Below are 18,853 nucleotides of genomic sequence, written 5' to 3'. Positions count from 1 at the left end.
CACATTTGTTAAAGCAGAACTATGTATTTAATGTACTTAACACATGTGTAGCATGCAGAGTAAAGTGAATATAAAGGATTTGCATAACTACACTTACGTTTCAAATGTATTTCAGGCAAAGGAAAGTCCAAAGCAACCAAGGTTTGACACCATGACACCCCCGCAGGACCAAGATGCTGAAGCCCCACCTCCCCATGATGAAGACGCCGTTAATGTGCGTTCAGATGATTTTCTTGCCTTTTTTCAAACTACTTTTACTCTTTATTAATTATGTTAATTGATGTGTTTGTTAAAGGTCCCATGACATGCTATTTTATGTATTCCTTAATATAGGTATTAGTGGGCAACTAACACAGTATTCAAAGACGTTCCCGAAATACAGCCGTGGTGCAGAGTTACAGCCACTCAGAGCCAGTCGCACATTGAGCTTCCCCCAAATGCGCTGTTTTGGTGTCTGTAGCTATAATGCAAATGAAGAGGAGCGAGGCGGGTCAAGGAGGAGGGTGGGGTGTGGCCTAGAGCAGCTTGCAGCTGCCACGGTACCATGCGCTCTGTTTACAGTGGATGTATCGCAATGGCGAGGCGCACACAGCCTTTAGCCGTGTTCTGTAAATATTCTAGAACACATGGGAGACCTGGAGCTCTATATCTAAATATTATCATATAGCCTACATATAGGCTATATATCTATATCATATAATATATATTATCCTGGTTCTTCAACGACCACATCATTGTGAAGTACACTGAAGCGCGACAAGGAGGAGAAAGGGATTGTTGCCGGGCAGCGCTTAGGCACCTCCGCGGGGCTCAAGCGGGAGACATTCGCCGCCAACAATCCCTTTCTCCTCCATGTCGTGGTTCATGTTCTTGAGGGAGTCAAAGCCCAAGTTCCTTCCCCCCAATTCATTCTCAACCTTGGCTGAGATAACCCCCAATACGAGTCTCGTTGTAGAAATACCAGAGACGAGAGTCCGACGTGTTATGCGCCAATGAACACCAAAAGCAGAACGGTTATCCAAATAACAAGGAAGTGTACAACACTTGCGTTACAGTCCTGGAGCTCTATATCTAAATAATATAATATAATACATAGATATCTATATCATATAATACATATTATCACGGCCAAAAGCTGTGTGCGCCTCCAGACGATATTATGAATCACAAACGACTTTGTCGGGTTCTGCGACGTCTCTGCTTCTTCCACTTTCACATCAACCTGAAGTCGACTGAGCCGCGCGCTGCCTGCTGCCGGCTGCCCGCTGCCGGGTGATGGTGCCTCGCGGCAACCGGCGGCATGTCGCAGTTTCATGTACTTCAGCGAGTCAAAGCCAAAGTTCCTTTCCCCCAATTCCTTCTCAACCATGGCTCAGATAACCCCCACAACAGTCTCGTTGTGGAAATACAAGACACGTCAAAGAACCGACAAGAAACACTTGCGTTACAGTGTGTCTATTCACACACACACATGTGGCGCTCGCACGGTCGAGTCTCATTGGCGGGCCAACGTCTCTGGGCGGGCCAGGCAGAGTAAGGGGAGGAGCTTAGATGCTGATGACGTCCTAAACACTGACATTCCAAATCAGCGCACTTGAGCCTCCGTTTTTTCAAAGTCGAGCAGAACAGCTAGTGCTCGTTTTACACCAGACGCAAGTTTTAGCCACTGGGGGACCATAGGCAGGCTAGGGGAACTCATATTTATGTTAGAAAACCTCATAAAGTGAGATTTTCACGTCATGGGACCTTGCAATTAGCCTAACACAAATTCAATTTCGTTGCAAGTTGCAAGTTTAGAATGATGATGGTCAATTAATTAATTTTAAGAGGGTATGTATGTCACAATTGGAACAGGCTGGTTGAAAAAAAAGTACTTGATATTGGTCGTCTCTCTCCAGGACACAGACAGTGATGCGGATGCCATCATTCTGGAATTGCCCGCTCCTTCTGCACCCTCAGGAGCCCAAGATGTTCCAGAGCTAGAGAGGACTGAGTGTGTATTTGTAAGTATCACTCTCCCTCTCCCCTTCTCTATCTCTTCCTCTCTCTGTCTCTCTCCTCTCTCCCTCACTCCTTCTCTCTCTCTCTCTCTCTCTCCCTCTCTCCCTCCCTCTCCATCGCTCTCCCTCCGTCCCTCTCTCTCTCCTCTCTCTTTTACCTCTGTCCCTCTCTATGTCTCTCCTCTCTCTCTCTATCCCTGTCCCTCTCTCTGTCTCTGTCCCTCTCCCTGTCTCTGTCCCTCTCTCAGGTAATTTGTTTAACTGTATTGTTCTTTGTATCTTGCTATGGTTAAAACCATTTAAACAGCAGGTCTTTAACAGGTGATGCTGCACGTGTTTCATTGTACATTTTCTGTAGGCTTGTTTGGATGTTTAGGAACTTAAACTGAACCCTACATGTATCAACTATTATTATGTTTTTAAACTGAAGCCAGTTTTTTTTATTTACAGCTTACCAGAAAATCATTACGGATCAGTTCATGTTCAGACGACAGTTTACCAGCAGAATCTAGCAGCACTGAAACCAGTGACGAAGATTTTGTGCCAGATTCACAAGAATCTGACTGTTCTGATGAATCTCACGAGGCGAAAAGCTCATCTCCCAATGTGACGCTAGACAGCAGTGATGATAATACATCTTCAATGATTGCAACCCAAAATTCTTCCTCTCCTGAAAGTAAGGAGACATCAACTCAGCCAGTAAATGATGAATGTAGTGATGTTTCAGTGATGAAGTTGAAGAAGTCTGCATGTGGCCAAAGAGTGTACAACAAAAAGCAGTATTGCTTTTCCTGCCAAAAACCATTCAGCAAAATGGCAAGGCACTTGGCCCAAGTGCATAAGAATGAGATTGAGGTGGCAAGAGCCCTTTCTTTTCCAAAGGGGTCTAAAGAAAGAAAGGTTCAGCTAGATCTTTTGAGGAATAAAGGGAACCGTGAGCACAACATTGAGGTTCTGAAGGCAGGCAAAGGTGTGTTGGTGCCACGACAACAAACAGCTGCCAAACATGTGGACGTAAAGGACTACATGCATTGCTTACATTGCCATGGGCTGTTCCGAAGAAAGTCTCTTTGGAGGCATATTGTGGCAACCCGGGCCCGAGAATGTCTGGGTGAGGCAAGGAATCACCACACGGGGCGGCTGGTTCAAAGCCCGGAGGGCGTTTATTCTGAACAGCGATCTCCCCGGAGGGCAAATGAAAATCATACACTAACTCCGAGAGCTAGGAAACAGTGAAACAAGGATTGAGCTGTCTCTGGTGGGTCTGCTTGGTCCGGGCGCGGCGCGGTTCTCCTCCCCTCGCTCGCTCGTGGGTCTCGTTATACTCCCAGCGTCTCGCACCAACTCTCCTCTGGGATCCGGGAAAGCGCAGGTTAATAGCGTGTCTCACTTCCCCCCCCAGGTGTTTCCCATCCCCCTCGTTAGTGTGTCGGGAGTGCCGGCCTCTGGCTCCCTCTGTCGGCTGCCGCCAGTACACGCCCTCCACCACCTCTCCCCTGGGCCCTCCAGCCCGAGGGGTTGGGGGCGGGTTGCCACACTCCACCGCTGCTTCACGCCCCTGGTAGTCTCCGACCGCCCCTAGGCACATGTCTCGGCGGGACAGGGCGTCGGCGTTGGCATGTTCCCTGCCCGGCCTGTGGTCCACCTGGAACCTGTAGTCCTGGAGTGCCTGGAACCACCTCGTCACCCGGGCGTTTGTGTCCTTCGCGCCGGCCATCCACTTCAGTGGTGCGTGGTCGGTCACCAACGTGAACTCCCGTCCCAGGAGGTAGTACCTTAGTTTGTCCAGGGCCCACTTGATGGCCAGGGCCTCCTTCTCCACGGTGGAGTAATTCCTCTCGTTGGGGAGGAGCTTCCGGCTGATGTATGTCACCGGGTGTTCTTCTCTCGCCCGCACCTGGGAGAGTACCGCTCCTAGCCCCACCTCGGATGCATCTGTGTGGACTATAAGGGGCAGAGAGAAGTCAGGGGTTATCAGGACGGGTTCGGAGCAGAGGGCGCTCCTCAAGGTTTCGAAGGCCCCCTCTGCTGCCTCCGACCACTTCACCCGGTCAGGTAAAGCCTTCCGGGTCAGCTCGTTCAGGGGGCTCGCCATAGTGGCGAAGCCGGGGATAAACCTCTGGTAGTACCCTACCAGGCCCAGGAACGACTTCACCTGCTTCTTGGTGGTGGGCCGGGGCCAGTCCCGGATGGCGGCGACTTTGCTGTCCTGCGGCCTGACGTTCCCCCGTCCCACCCGGTAACCTAGGTACGCCGTCTCCTCCAGCCCCAGGCGGCACTTGGCGGGGTTGGCGGTGAGTCCGGCCCTCCTCAGCTCCGCCAGGACCGCCCTCAGCTGTCGGACGTGTATGTCCCAGCTGGCGCTATGAATAATGATGTCGTCGATGTACGCGGCCGCATACGCCTGATGAGGCCGCAGGATCTGGTCCATCATCCGCTGGAAGGTCGCCGGGGCGCCGTGGACACCGAACGGCAGGACCGTGTACTGATACAGTCCCCCCGGTGTTGCAAACGCTGTTTTTTCCCTGGCGGTCCGGGTGAGTGGCACCTGCCAGTACCCTTTAGTGAGGTCCAGGGTGGTGAGGTAGCGGGCCGGTCCCAGCCGCTCGATCAGCTCATCCACCCTGGGCATGGGGTAGGCGTCGAATTCGGACACCGCGTTGAGTTTCCGGAAGTCGTTGCAGAACCGGAAACTGCCGTCGGGTTTGGGGACCAGGACGACCGGACTGGACCAGGCGCTGCGAGACTCCTCGATGACACGGAGACGCAGCATTCGGGTGACTTCCTCCCGGATGGCGTTCCGCCGGGCTTCTGGGACCCGGTAGGGGGGGACGCGCACCGTGATGCCGGGCGCCGTTTTGATGTCGTGTTGCGTTCTGGTAGTTCTCCCGGGCAGCTCGGAGAAGACATCCTGGTGCTGGAGGATGACCTCCTCAAGGTCCTGTTTCTGGGCGGGACTGAGATCTTCCCCCATGGGGACTGCCGGTATGTCGCCCCGGGCGGCCAGGGCGAGGGTAGCCGGCGCCGTCGGGGTCGGGTTCGCCCTCCACTGCTTCAGGAGGTTGACGTGGTAGAGTTGGGTGGGTTTTCGTCTCCCGGGCTGCCGCACCCGGTAGTTCACCGACCCCACCTGTTCCATGACCTCGTACGGGCCCTGCCACTTGGCCAAGAATTTACATTCCGACGTCGGGATCAGCACCATGACCAGGTCTCCGGGTCGGAACAGGCGTAGCTGGGCCCCGCGGTTGTAGACCCGGGCCTGGGCCTGCTGGGCCTGCCGAAGGTGGTCCCGGACGATGGGCCAGACCTGGGCCATGCGGTCCCTCACCTGCTCCACATGGTCGACCAGGGTGCGATGGGGGGAGGGTCGACTCTCCCACGCCTCCTTGGCGAGGTCGAGGAGCCCCCGGGGTCTTCTCCCGTATAACAGCTTGAAGGGGGAGAACCCTGTCAAGGCTTGGGGTACTTCGCGGACTGCGAAGAGCACATGGGGCAGGAGCTGGTCCCAGTTTTTCCCGTCGGCGTCCATGACCTTCTTTAGCATCTGCTTCAGTGTCTTATTGAAGCGTTCTACCAACCCGTCGGTCTGGGGGTGGTACACCGAGGTCCGGAGCTGGGAGACCTGGAGGAGACTGAGCAGTTGTTTCATGACCCGGGACATGAAACAGGACCCCTGGTCCGTTAATACCTCCCGGGCTATCCCCACCCGGCTAAACAGGAGCATTAGCTCCCTGGCTACTGCCTTGGTGGTGGCGGCGCGGAGGGGAAGGGCTTCGGGGTATCTGGTGGCGTAATCTACAATAACCAGGATGTATCTATGCCCCCTGCTGGTCTTCGGGAGTGGGCCGACAATGTCCAGTGCTATCCGCTCAAAGGGGACCTCAATGATCGGCATGGGGATCAGGGGGTTTCGTGCTGTGGGTCTCGGGGCCGTACGCTGGCATTCCGGGCAGGACTGACAGTAGCGGACTACGTCCCCTTTCACCCCGGGCCAGTAAAACCGTGCTAGCACTCTTTCCCTGGTTTTATCCATGCCTAGGTGAGCCCCTAGCAGGTGAGAGTGGGCCATGAATAGCACCTTACTAATGTAGGGCCGGGGTACTAGCAATTGTTCTACCACTTCCCCCCCCTTTTCGACAACCCGATATAACAGACCCCCCCTGGTGCTGAAGTGAGGGTGTGGGAGGCGACTCACCGAATCCCTCGCTTGTCCCTCATGGGCGAGGACGTGGCTCCAGGCGTGCTTTAGGGCGTCGTCCTGTAGCTGGGCGCTGGCGAACTGTCCGGGTCGATGCATTCTCCCCCCCCCCCCCCGGTCGGGAGAAAATCCGAGAACTCGGTGAGCGGGGAGCTCTCGGAGCCTCCCGGTGGACCGGACTGCTCGGTTGCCGTCAGGGTGTCCGGCGTGTCCAAGGGCGGTCCCGGCGTCATCACTCGGTGGGACCCTCCCGCCGAGCGCGCTGGGGTGCCTGGCGGGGTGGGTCCGTCCCCCTCGGTCCCGCCGTCCTCCTCCGACGCCTCTGTTGGGGTTCCGGGGGCCGGCCGAGCCCCGTAAGCAGGTCGGACCGTCCGCCCGGTCCGACGTGATGGATCTCGCCGGAGCCGGGAACTCGGGCCGGGGTTCAGCAGGCGGGTGAGCAAGGGGCAGTCCCTGCCGATGAGCAGGGGTACGGGCAGGTTGGGCACGATCCCGGCCCGCGTCACATACACCCCTCGGGGGGTCCTCACGACCACGTGGCACGTGTCGTAGGTGCGGGTGTCCCCGTGGACGCACGCGACTTCTATGGGCTCGCCCCTCCGTCCCCCCTCAAGGTCTGGGCGTAGGAGGGTGACCACACTGCCGGTGTCTAGTAGGGCCTCCGTGTCTTTCTTCCCCACTCTCACCGGGATCGTTGGGGCTCCGGATGTCTGGTGGGCCCAGCAGTTGGTCAGCAGACACGGTCCGGGTCGTCCCCCGTCGGCAAAGGCCGACGGCATGGACACGTCCCGGTTCCCGGTGCACTGTCGGGCTAGGTGTCCGGTTTGCCCACAAGTGTAGCACCGTCGGTCCTCCCGGAGCCCCGGGGCGACGCTCTGTGGTCTCGGTGGGACCCCCTGTTGCCCGGCACCCGGGCCTCGCTGGTCACCGCGCGGCTCGGCGGCCCGTAACGGGGTCCGGGGCCCGCCCCCCAACTGTTGGGCGACCTGCCAGTTTTCCAACTGTCGGATCAGCTCATCCACGGTGTCGGGGTGGTGGTGCGCGAGGGTTCTCTGTGCGTCTGGGGGGAGCTGACGGATGGTATTGTCTATAAGGACCCGATCCAGGATGCTGGGTCCTTCTCCCGTAGTGAGCCACCTCCGTATCAGCCGTCCGTGCTGGGAGATCTGCGCGCGCACCGCGCCTCGCATGTCGAATCGCCAGACATGGAAGCGCTGGGCTCTGGCAGCGAGGCTATGACCATAATAGGCCAGGATGGCCTGCTTCAGGGTCGGGTACTGGCTGGCGCGCTCCGGCGTCAGGTCCTGGCTGGCCTGCTGGGCAGGTCCGGTAAGAAAGGGGGACAGGATGTGCGCCCACTGGTCCTCCGGCCACTGCTCCCGTCGGGCCGTCCTCTCGAATACCTCCAAGTACGCCTCCACGTCGTCGTCCGGTCCGAGCTTGGTGAGGCGGCTGGTTGGCGCGGCTGTCGGAGCCTCGTGCCCCGCTTGCTGGGTGAGCCTTATCACCGCCTCTCGGAGAAGAGCGAGGCTCTCCGTGGTGTCTCGCTGGTGCCGCTGCGCGGCAGCCACGGCGGCGGCGGCTTCCGGGTTCTGCATCGGGGTTGGGCGGGTGATTCCTTGTAATCCGTAGCGAGGTCAAGTTGCCTGCATTCTCCACCATATGTGGCAACCCGGGCCCGAGAATGTCTGGGTGAGGCAAGGAATCACCACACGGGGCGGCTGGTTCAAAGCCCGGAGGGCGTTTATTCTGAACAGCGATCTCCCCGGAGGGCAAATGAAAATCATACACTAACTCCGAGAGCTAGGAAACAGTGAAACAAGGATTGAGCTGTCTCTGGTGGGTCTGCTTGGTCCGGGCGCGGCGCGGTTCTCCTCCCCTCGCTCGCTCGTGGGTCTCGTTATACTCCCAGCGTCTCGCACCAACTCTCCTCTGGGATCCGGGAAAGCGCAGGTTAATAGCGTGTCTCACTTCCCCCCCCAGGTGTTTCCCATCCCCCTCGTTAGTGTGTCGGGAGTGCCGGCCTCTGGCTCCCTCTGTCGGCTGCCGCCGGTACACGCCCTCCACCACCTCTCCCCTGGGCCCTCCAGCCCGAGGGGTTGGGGGCGGGTTGCCACAATATGCAAAGGTGTAATTTGGCCAGGAAGGGCCAGCTCACAAAGCCAGGCAGATCCAGAGTTCAAGCACTCTGCGCGTATGCACAGCCCGTCCCTGAAGGTGTGAGCAAGAAGTTATGGAAGCTCATTAGTGACATGAAGCAAGACGAAATAACACAGGCATTCAAAAGTGATGCATGTATCATTAAATTTGGGGAACATTTATGCAAAAAAATGGGCACTGACAAAACTAAGCATGAATATATCAGGACAAAAATGCGTGAGGCTGGAAGGTTGTTGGTCAGTGCAAAGCAAACAGGAACGCTTCATGGTATCAAAGACTTTTTCACACCCTCAAACTTCTATTGCGTCATTCAGGCTGTAAAAGATACAGCAGGATACCAAGAAGAGGAGGATGTCTACAAAGTCCCCTCTTTGGCCTTGAAACTGGGCCACACCCTCAAGCGAATGGCTGATATTGCCGAATGTGAGGCAATAATAGCAGGAGAGGAAGACAACATCAAAAACGTGAAACGGTTCAAAGAACTGTACACCACTAAATGGAACGAATGTGTGTCAGCATCAGCCCTGAAAACACTTAGGGAAGCAAAGTGGAACTGCCCAGAACTTCTCCCTTTTACAGAGGATGTCAAAAAAATGCATGTGCATCTGAACAACAAGACCAAACTCTATCAAGAAAAACTTAAATCAGAAAAAAATCCAAAGAACTGGTCACAGCTTGCCAAAGCAACATTATGTGATTTGATCCTGTTCAATCGCCGGAGGCCTGGAGAAGTTTCAAAATTGAAGTTGAACACTTATCTTCTTCGAAACACTTCAGTCGTTCATTCTGATGTCGCTGATGCCTTATCAGAAGTTGAGAAAAAGCTCTGTCAGCATTTTCAGCGGATTGAGATCAGGGGCAAGCGAGACAGAAAGGTCCCAATACTCCTGACTCCAGGCATGCTGGATTCCATGGAGCTCCTTGTAAATACTCGTCAATCATGTGGTGTACTGGATGAAAACTTTTTTTTTTTTCAACGCCCATGACTGAGAAATCCTACTTCCATGGCACATCTTGCATCAGGAAAGTTGCCCATGAGTGTGGGGCCAAATTTCCACAGGCTCTGTCATGCACAAAGCTGCGGAAACATGTGGCTACCATCTCAAAGGTTCTCAATCTAAAGGACACCGAGATGGACCAGTTAGCTGATTTCATGGGACATGACATCCGAGTACACAGAAAGTTTTACAGGCTGCCTGAAGGGACGCTGCAGCTAGCCAAAATCAGCAAGGTGCTGTTAGCCCTGGAACAGGGAAGAGTTGCAGAATTCAAGGGTAAAAACCTTGACGAGATCAATCTTGAGCCTAATGGTAAGACACAAGACATTGCAGTTGTTATTATACGCTATTCACAGCTGTTTAGTACAGCTACAAGTAAGGCATGCATTTTTCTCCACATTGCAGAGAAGGTGGATTTAGGAAGTAACGTCTCTGAAAGTGACGATGAAGAGAGTGAGAATGAGACGCCACAGCCAAGGAAGCGACACCAGTCTCCTTCAACGTCTACAGGTAATCTGTGGTTTGATGAAAATTCACACATTGCAATTCTAGGCCCAATTGAAACCGTCTTGTTCAAGCAGACTTACAAGTATACCATTGTTTATGAGTGTCTTTCAGAGGAATGTTTGGTTAACAGCCAGTCTTCAAGGGTGAGTGAAAGGCAACAGCCAAAGAAGCGACGCCAATCCCCTTCAACTTCTACAGGTAAGGTAGTGGCTTGAGGATGAACTTGCCTGCTTCATAATTGAAATCTTAATTGCATTAATTCGCCCTCATATTGTTCCTCCTGTTTAGTTGACTGCCAGTCTTCAAGGGTGATTGAAAGGCACCAGCCAAAGAAGCAAAGCCAATCCCCTTCAACTTCTACAGGTAATGTAGTGGCTTGAGGATGAACTTGCCTCCTTCATCATTGAAATCATAATTGCATTAAATATCCCTCATATTGTTCCACTGTTGAGTTGACTAAAACCATATTACAACATTAAACAACATTACATTTGATCTTCTTGTTAAATTGTATCAAGGCCTAACTGTGCAACCTTTGTGTAGTATCAATAGGCTGCTGTTGCTACATGTGTTGTATGGTTTTATTTATTTTTTATTTATGTTTTGTGTATGGTGTGCCAAAAATCCCGAAGTGTTTCTTTTGATTTGATTTCCAGAGGAACTTCCAAATGCCCCGATTTCTACAAAAGGAAGAAAGAGGCCTTCCAAGTCAGGTAAAGAGTGAAAATCGTTGAACTGAGAACTTGCCTACGTTGGTATTGTTGGGCAAAATAACCTGCTGAGCACATCACATGGCAGGCACATTAATATATAGTCGACTCTTGCTCTAAACCCAACGAACACATAACACAAACATGATAATATAGTCAGGTCAAGGCCAGAGCCGAAGGCCCCATTTCCCAGGCAAATGGTTGACACTCAGACAATGCACCAGTCATCCTCAAGAACGGGAGAGCCACATTAATTTATCACACAGGAGACACCTCGAAGCTCTCCCCCACTAGAAGGAACACATGCAGATACTAGGGGCCTCAGAGCCACATTAAATTATCACACACGAGACACTTCGGGGGGCACTCCCCCGTTTTAATTTATCACACCGGAGACACGAGGAGCTCTCCCCGTTAGGAGAAGACCCAGGGCCTGGGAACCAAGGTGCAGCAAAAACACACAGAACCGCACACATCTCAAACGCACACACCTCATCGAGAGGAGGATACAGCATAAGACTGCATCACACAGGGGCTCTTCATCTTCTTCTGAAGCAGACCTTCCACGGAGGCGAAGCTCCGGACGAACCATCAGCGCTGATTAGGGACTTAGACATATTCGATCTCTCACGCTTTATGACTCTGTATAACCGTTGCCACTTTACTTAATAAATCCAAGGTCCTCGTGCCGATAGACTTTATTACCTCTCCGTCTCATTTTATCTGGTCCAGTAGCTAGACAGACCGTTTTTCCCCTCAATTTGGTGACCCCGACGGTGGTATTTTTTCTGAAATTGAACCGCAACTGGGAAACGAGAGACGGAGAGCGGCACGACCTCGGGACCCCGGAGCACCGGACCGATTCCTGCAGTCTCACCTCGCGATCGCCCAACAAAAGGTAGGCAGAACCTGTTGATAAAATCCAAACTCTGCATAGTTATATAGGAACCACATTAGGAGGTGAGACTGTGAGAGCGGTTCGCTACGGGATATCTCGTGGGGACGAATAGGACTGCATCCCAGCATTTCCCCATAAACCCGATTGACCCTGAACGCGTGACACATCGAATATCGGCTCGTTGCATGGTGAAGGAATACCCTCGAGACCATAGGGCCTATAAGAATCGGGCATAGTGATACAAAACTACCGATGGCCAAGTAATGGATGTGTATGTGATCCCCACCGGGAGGTGGGGATCACATACACATCCATTACTTGAGGAGGGAGAGAGAGCGTGTTCTCCCGAAGGAGGGAGAGAGTCACAGGGAGACACGCAGCGGATATTCACATTATGGCTAATTTGTTTTTCTTTAAGTTTAGTTTTAGTTTTGTTTTTTATTAAGGATGATGAACATCCTGACACAGTTACCATTCAGGATGAAGAACATCAAAGTTCATGAGGAGGTTATAAGGACAATAACGTTGATACTTTAATAGGACAACAGTGATGATAATCTAATGCAATTGGACTAAAGAAGGTGTTGCTATTAACTAAGTGATTCATATTATTTTCACACAGGAAAGAATAATTGAATAAATATGGATATGATAAAGAAGGAGAATAATAATAAAATAAAATAAAGTAATCTTGATAAACTGTACAAGTAGGACTACACCTATTAAAATATGGGGTGTATCTCTTTGGTCAAGGATGACAGGTGGATTGAAGCCACATCTGCTGGGAAGGGGTCCTACATGCTATGTTGTCAATTTGGATTCGGAAGTAGTGGGTTTACCTTTCAAATGCCACTACTGCTGCTGCAACACTTTAATAATTGTAACTCTGATAAATGACTTTTTGTTTTATAGTTTCCCTGAGGTGTATTCATTACGCACACACACTTGGCTGCATAGGGCAGATGGGGCTGAAGACTCTGTCTCCATCCCTCCACTTTGCGATCTATACCACCATATAGGTGGGGATTGATTGTATCCCAGGTATGGCATCCTGCAGCGAGCCAGTATGGAAGGCTGGTTAGCCAACGACGGGTAAGATCCCACTTTGACACCCGGGACGACCTAAGGCAGGCACAGTCACGATTACTTGGCAGAGTCGCTGTGGACACTGGCTTACTTGATCATGAAGTCACGAGCTGCAACAATCATAGGTGGGGTGTAGGGTGGAGGAGGAACAGGAGTCAGATATGTCAGCTCTGGCAGCAGAGGTGGTCTTGGAACGGGGCATGTCGCGTTTTATTTTATTTTACCTTTGTGGTATAGAAGGCCACTAACGCATGTACGTTTTTCGGTTTAGTGCATGACTTTGGAACAGCGTGGTCTCCGGCGGCTGATGGTAAACCCACCCATATTGGGCTTTGGTTTTGGACATACTGGTTTCGATTTCCCTTCCCAAAAGATTGGTTTTAGTTTGCTGATGGTTAAGGTTAGACGTTTCGACGTTGGTTGCACCAACGGCGTTCTTAGATTTGCTTATCATTTAATGTGCATGGTTTTGACCATTGCCCAAGGGGGGAGGTATTGAGGAGAATTAAAAAAAAATATATATATATAAAAAAAAAAATAATAATAATAATAATTAGAAAACAAGGTTTTTCTTCACCATACTTGCAAACAATGATTGACATCCAGCTAAATGAGTGTGAAATACAGTGTTCAACAGATGGGTGGAAGCAGTCCCATCAAAAGACCCAAGTGCGGCTACAGTAATCAAGTTTTGGACTAGAGCAGTCATGACAAGGTTTGGAATTCCGTCAGAAATAAGCTCAGACAAAACGTTTATTCAGAAAACACTCAAACAAGTGATTTAACATCTGCATGTCAAACAAAGATTAGGCTGTGTCTACATTCCTCAAACCACAAGGTATGGTGGAGAGAGGAATGGGACGCTTGAGACGAAGATTAACAAAGTTAAATTAGAGTACTAAATTAAAGGACTAATGCACTACGACTGACACTAATGAGTTATCGCATGAAAACTAACAGAACGACGCATCTAACCCCGCATGAAATGCTTAAGGGTCGACCCATGCATTCACCTAACATTCAAGGGTCCCAAAAGGGACTTCCATTAGAGTAATTAGAAATAGAATTAAGGAAAATATGTTTGAACATCTAACTGTTGTACATAAGTTTGTAATTCCAGCAAGAGAAACACGAAGTTCCAGGGCCAGAGGAGGAGCCAGATGCAGACACGCCCGGAGCCGACGAACTACCCAAGAATGATGCAATCAAATTTTGGCAGGGTTTGAATCAGTCCTGTTTTGGTGGTCCACTATTAACAAAAATGTTGATTGGATAAATAATATATACTATAATCAGCAACGTTTTGTCAATTTTTCCACGGATAAGGTCAAGGGACTATATAGATATAGATATGCTATTGGCAGAGCACGGAGGGGTGTGTGGGATGATGAAGACGACATGTTGTACTTTTATCCCCAATAACACAGCACCGGATGGGTCGGTGGCCAGGGTGCTGGCAGGGTTACAGTCCCTCAGATTAGAGTTGGCAGAGAGCTCCGGCATTAATGACCCCTTCACAGGATGGATGGAGAGCCCAATGAGCGATGGGCGCTACAGGTGCAGCAGGTGCCATCCAAGCTTACCTGGGGATCGAGTATACACCGGAGAGTTTGGACGAGGGACCGCCAGAGGGGCCCGACCTGATCCGGCTGGAGAACAAGATGGAGCTCGGGGATACACACGGGCGAGATTCCAGGGGCCTTGATTGCCCGTTTATCAGATGAGGTCCTGAGCGCAGTTGAATAAAAGGGTCTAATGCTCAGGTGGCGCCTTGCGACCACCTGCCCGTGATGACGCTCAGGACTATTCCGTGGTTTCAGTTGTTCCCGTGCCCCGGGCCTACCCTGAATACCCCATGCGTGTGATTGCTTATTGTTACACGACCAGTTAACTCCTCCTCACATCCTTAGTGTGTGGTCATCTAGGGATGGGTTGAGGGGGATTGCCATTCGTTGTTTACCTCATATCTTTCTGATATTATTATTATTATTTAGGGACACGTTTCATGGTTACATTTCTTTCCTGTGATTGTTATTGTGTAGTGTTTGTGTGATTGTTGCATTTTGTTTATATCATTATTGTTTACTGTTAGTTTTGTTGTTGCATTTTGTTGTTGTTGTTATGGTTTGGTGTTGGTTTTGTTGTGTATCATCTGCTGCCAGTATTGTTGGTATTGTCTGCTCGCGATGTAAGGCCGGGGTGGATGCCACCCCTAGGTGGGGTGTGTATGGCATACCCATGTCTGAAGCATGGGTAGCGTTTCTCCCACGTGGTTCCCCATACACCCGGTCCAGCGAGTTGTTTTAATCCCATGCTCATGGTTGTTTGTTTTTATGATCATTTTGCCTTCTTTCTGTTATTTCTAATGGTGTTATAATGGTAGTCCCGCGCTGGAGTCCTATCCCTCGTACCCCTAATGAGTAAAAGTCGTCTTGCGACGACTTGAGGGGGATATGTTGGGAAAAATAACCTGATGAGCACATCATATGGCAGGCACATTAATATATAGTCGACTCTTGCTCTAAACCCAACGAACACATAACACAAACATGATAATATATAGTCAGGTCAAGGCCGGAGCTGAAGGCCCCATCTCCCAGGCAGGCAGATGGTGGACACTCAGACAATGCACCAGTATCATCTCCAGAACGGGAGAGCCACATTAATTTATCACACAGGAGACACCTCGAAGCTCTCCCCCACTAGAAGGAACACATGCAGATACTAGGGGCCTGAGAGCCACATTAATTTATCACACAGGAGACATTTTGAGAGCTCTTCCCCGTTAGGAGGAACCAAGAGATACCTCTGCCCACACCAGGGGCCTGAGAGCCACATTAAATTATCACACACGAGACACTTCGGGGGGGCACTCCCCCGTTTTAATTTATCACACCAGAGACACGAGGAACTCTCCCCGTTACGAAGCTCTCTCAGGGCCTGGGAGCCAAAACACACCGAACCGCACACACCTCAAACGCACACACCTCATCGAGAGGAGGATACAGCATAAGACTGCATCACACAGGGACTCTTCATCTTCTTCTGAAGCAGACCTTCCACGGAGGCGAAGCTCCAGACGAACCATCAGCGCTGATTAGGGACTTAGACATATTCGATTTCTCACGCTTTATGACTCTGTATAACCGTTGCCACTTTACTTAATAAATCCAAGGTCCTCGTGCCGATAGACTTTATTACCTCTCCGTCTCATTTTATCTGGTCCAGTAGCTAGACAGACCGTTTTTCCCAACAACCCCGAATATACGACAACCCGACTTTTTCGGACCTATTTCGAGGGGAAAAAAGGCTGTCTTATATTCGGACCAATACGGTACTAACAAATAAAGACGGTTCGATAAAATAAAAGCCTCAGCATAAAAACAGCGACGAATAGGGTCCAGAACAATGTTATTGTACCGTTATTTCACAAATATATGACCACAATTGTTCAACGTTCGGATGACTCTTCCTCCTCCACACCAATTGTGAACAATCATATATTACACGACAAATAAGCAAACAAATTTACCTCAAGTCTATCCGTAGCCACTTGCTACACTCGTGGAATAGCATTCTTCTTCAATGACACTTTCTTTGGGTTCTGTGGGTCAGCAGCTCTTTTAGGAATGATGAAGTCGTCCTTATCGAAATGAGCACTGCAGACACAGTGATCCTTCTGCATCAGCATCTCGATTGGCGTCTCAATGTCCATATTCAAAACAATTAGCCACTGGTCTACCAGAGATCCTTGCTATATATTATTTATAAATATAAATTATAAATTCCAAAACTTTCCTCGTTGAACTGAACTCTGGCGCATTTCGGTCACTCTATGCGTCGAACTTCTGTCAGCAACGTGCCATGCTTGATTGTAGCAAACAAATATTTTGTAACTGTAACTAACAGATGCACGTCCTTTAATTTACGTGTCAACACTTGCTATATATTATTTAGAAATATAAATTATAAATTCCAAAACTGATTAGTTTCCGTGACCCAGTTCGCGTGAGTCAGTTCGCCAAGAGGAGTCGTTCGCGAATCGTTTGTTTGTTCGTTCAGTCGAGTTTCCGGTAGCACTGAGTCTGACTGACTCAGCTGAGAACCGTGTAATGGCGTGCATTCCATGATTCGATTTACCGCTACCGGAAACCAGGCTGAACGAACAAACGATTCGCAAACGACTCTTCCCAGTTCAGTCGAGTTTCCGGTGAATCTATTCACCGGAAAATCGACTGAACTGGGAGGAGTCGTACGCGAATCTGCCTAGTTTCCGGTAACGGTGAATCGCATCATGGAATGCACGCCATTGCAAGGTTCTCAGCTGAGTCAGTCAGACTCAGTGCTACCGGAAACTCGACTGAACTGGGAGGAGTTGTTCGCGAATCGTTTGTTCGTTCAGCCTGGTTTCCGGTAGTGGTAAATCGCATCATGGAATGCACGCCATTGCACGGTTCTCAGCTGTGTCAGTCAGACTCAGTGGAGTCAGTGCTACCGGAAACTCGTTTGTTCGTTCAGTCGAGTTTCCGATGAATCGAATGGTGAACGAGACGAACGAGAGAAACAAACCGGTTCGGTTTGTTCATCCTAAAGACTCATTCATTCGAACCGGTTCGCGAACGAACGAGTCAACACTACTGAACACTGTCTTTTTAAATAAACTCTGGGTTTGCAAACTGAGTTGTTGGTGCTTTGTTTTATGTGTAGGGACCCTAGACATGCTACTATATTTTTAGCAATATTAGTGTTTCAAAAATGCAGATTTGTAAGCGAAACTCAATGCCCCAAGCCAATAACATGGACGCCAAACATTGCGCCGGGCAAACTCTAATGCTTGATTTTCAATGAAAAAGGTATCTGGAGGGCTTATTTTATGGGTTTTCATGCCAAAACAAAGACCCTGGGTTAAATTTGCGCCGGAATTACATTTTAATGTGGGAGGACTGGACACAAACGCACACACACGAACAAACACACACACACACACACACACACACACACTTTTCTGTTGTGTCTTTGCTAGTCTCCATAGCTCTGGGAGTGGCATCTGCTGCTGCAGGGTCAACCGAAGCTGCAGCAGTAGATATTGGGCCAGGCTTATAACTAACTAAAACACTGAAATAGTCTAGTTTGCTTTTCATATTGTAATGTTCAATGCTATTGTAGCATGTAGCCTGGGACTCTTTAAGTGTTTGTGTTGCGTTTCTTTTTTTAATCGTTGTAACCAGTTGTTTTAACTGTTAACTTTCAATCTGTGTGGGTGACCAATCACAGCGCGAGATGGAGGGGCTTGGCCCGCCAACTAACATGCAGAGATGCAGGGGCAGCTTCGCGCTTCGTAACAGAGACAGGGCGGAATTTTATATATGGTGAATGTAGGAGATAACTGCCCCTGCTAAAAGTAGTTTAATGCAGTTATACCCAACCGGTATTTGCGAATAATAAACACAGAAGTGAAAGTTCTGTCACAAAACGATTGAAACCTATCCATGCACATTTTTAAGTGGGTAGGCCTATACTGAAATCCTGGAGCATTCCTAGTGGGTAAACGGCGTGTACCTGCGTATCACATAGACTACACCACTGACTGCAAGTATAGTTTCGAAAATACTAGCGAGTATATACCAGGCTGTATAATCGTGGACGTGGTAGGCTATCTATATGGACAGGAATGTGGAAATAGGTGGAAAGTGGAAACCAACATTGCAACAACAATTTAATTTCAAAGAGAATGTCTCCTTACCTTATCGGAAACGGAGCGCAGATGCCGAACGAGTCGAAATCCCCACCAACTTTCTCCTTTTGGTGAAGAAAAGTGCAGTCTGGACTATTTCCACCTTTATTTAGCGCAGCGGACACACAGGTGTGTCATCGGGCTCCAATGGGAACACAGGATCCTGGCTCAGGATCTCAGGATGCCTGCTTATCTTCCCTCCCTTGGTAAAGCAATAGTTGTTTATTTCAAGCAACTAGTTTTCTTTCTTTCTTTTGTAATTTTTTGTTGTATTATATTTAGTTTCTTTATTTTATTTTATTATAAATGTTTTTAAACCAAACAAGAAAAATCAAAACAAATTATTTTCTACAATGGTGGCCTGTTTGCTTGTGTTGGTGTCGTTCGAGTGAAGGTTACGTTTCTAAGCATAACGCCAAGGTACGTGGCACATTTTATGTACAACGTCGCCCATTAGAACGCAATGTGTTTTGGGCTGAGGGTTCAAGGAAATAGGAGGGCTTTTATGGGCTTTATAATGGGCGACGTTGTACATAAAATGTGCCACGTACCTTGGCGCTAT

This window comes from Gadus macrocephalus, chromosome 4 (assembly GCF_031168955.1).
Source record: "Gadus macrocephalus chromosome 4, ASM3116895v1".
Taxonomy (NCBI): domain Eukaryota; kingdom Metazoa; phylum Chordata; class Actinopteri; order Gadiformes; family Gadidae; genus Gadus; species Gadus macrocephalus.
Note: the sequence above shows the minus strand (reverse complement) of the source record.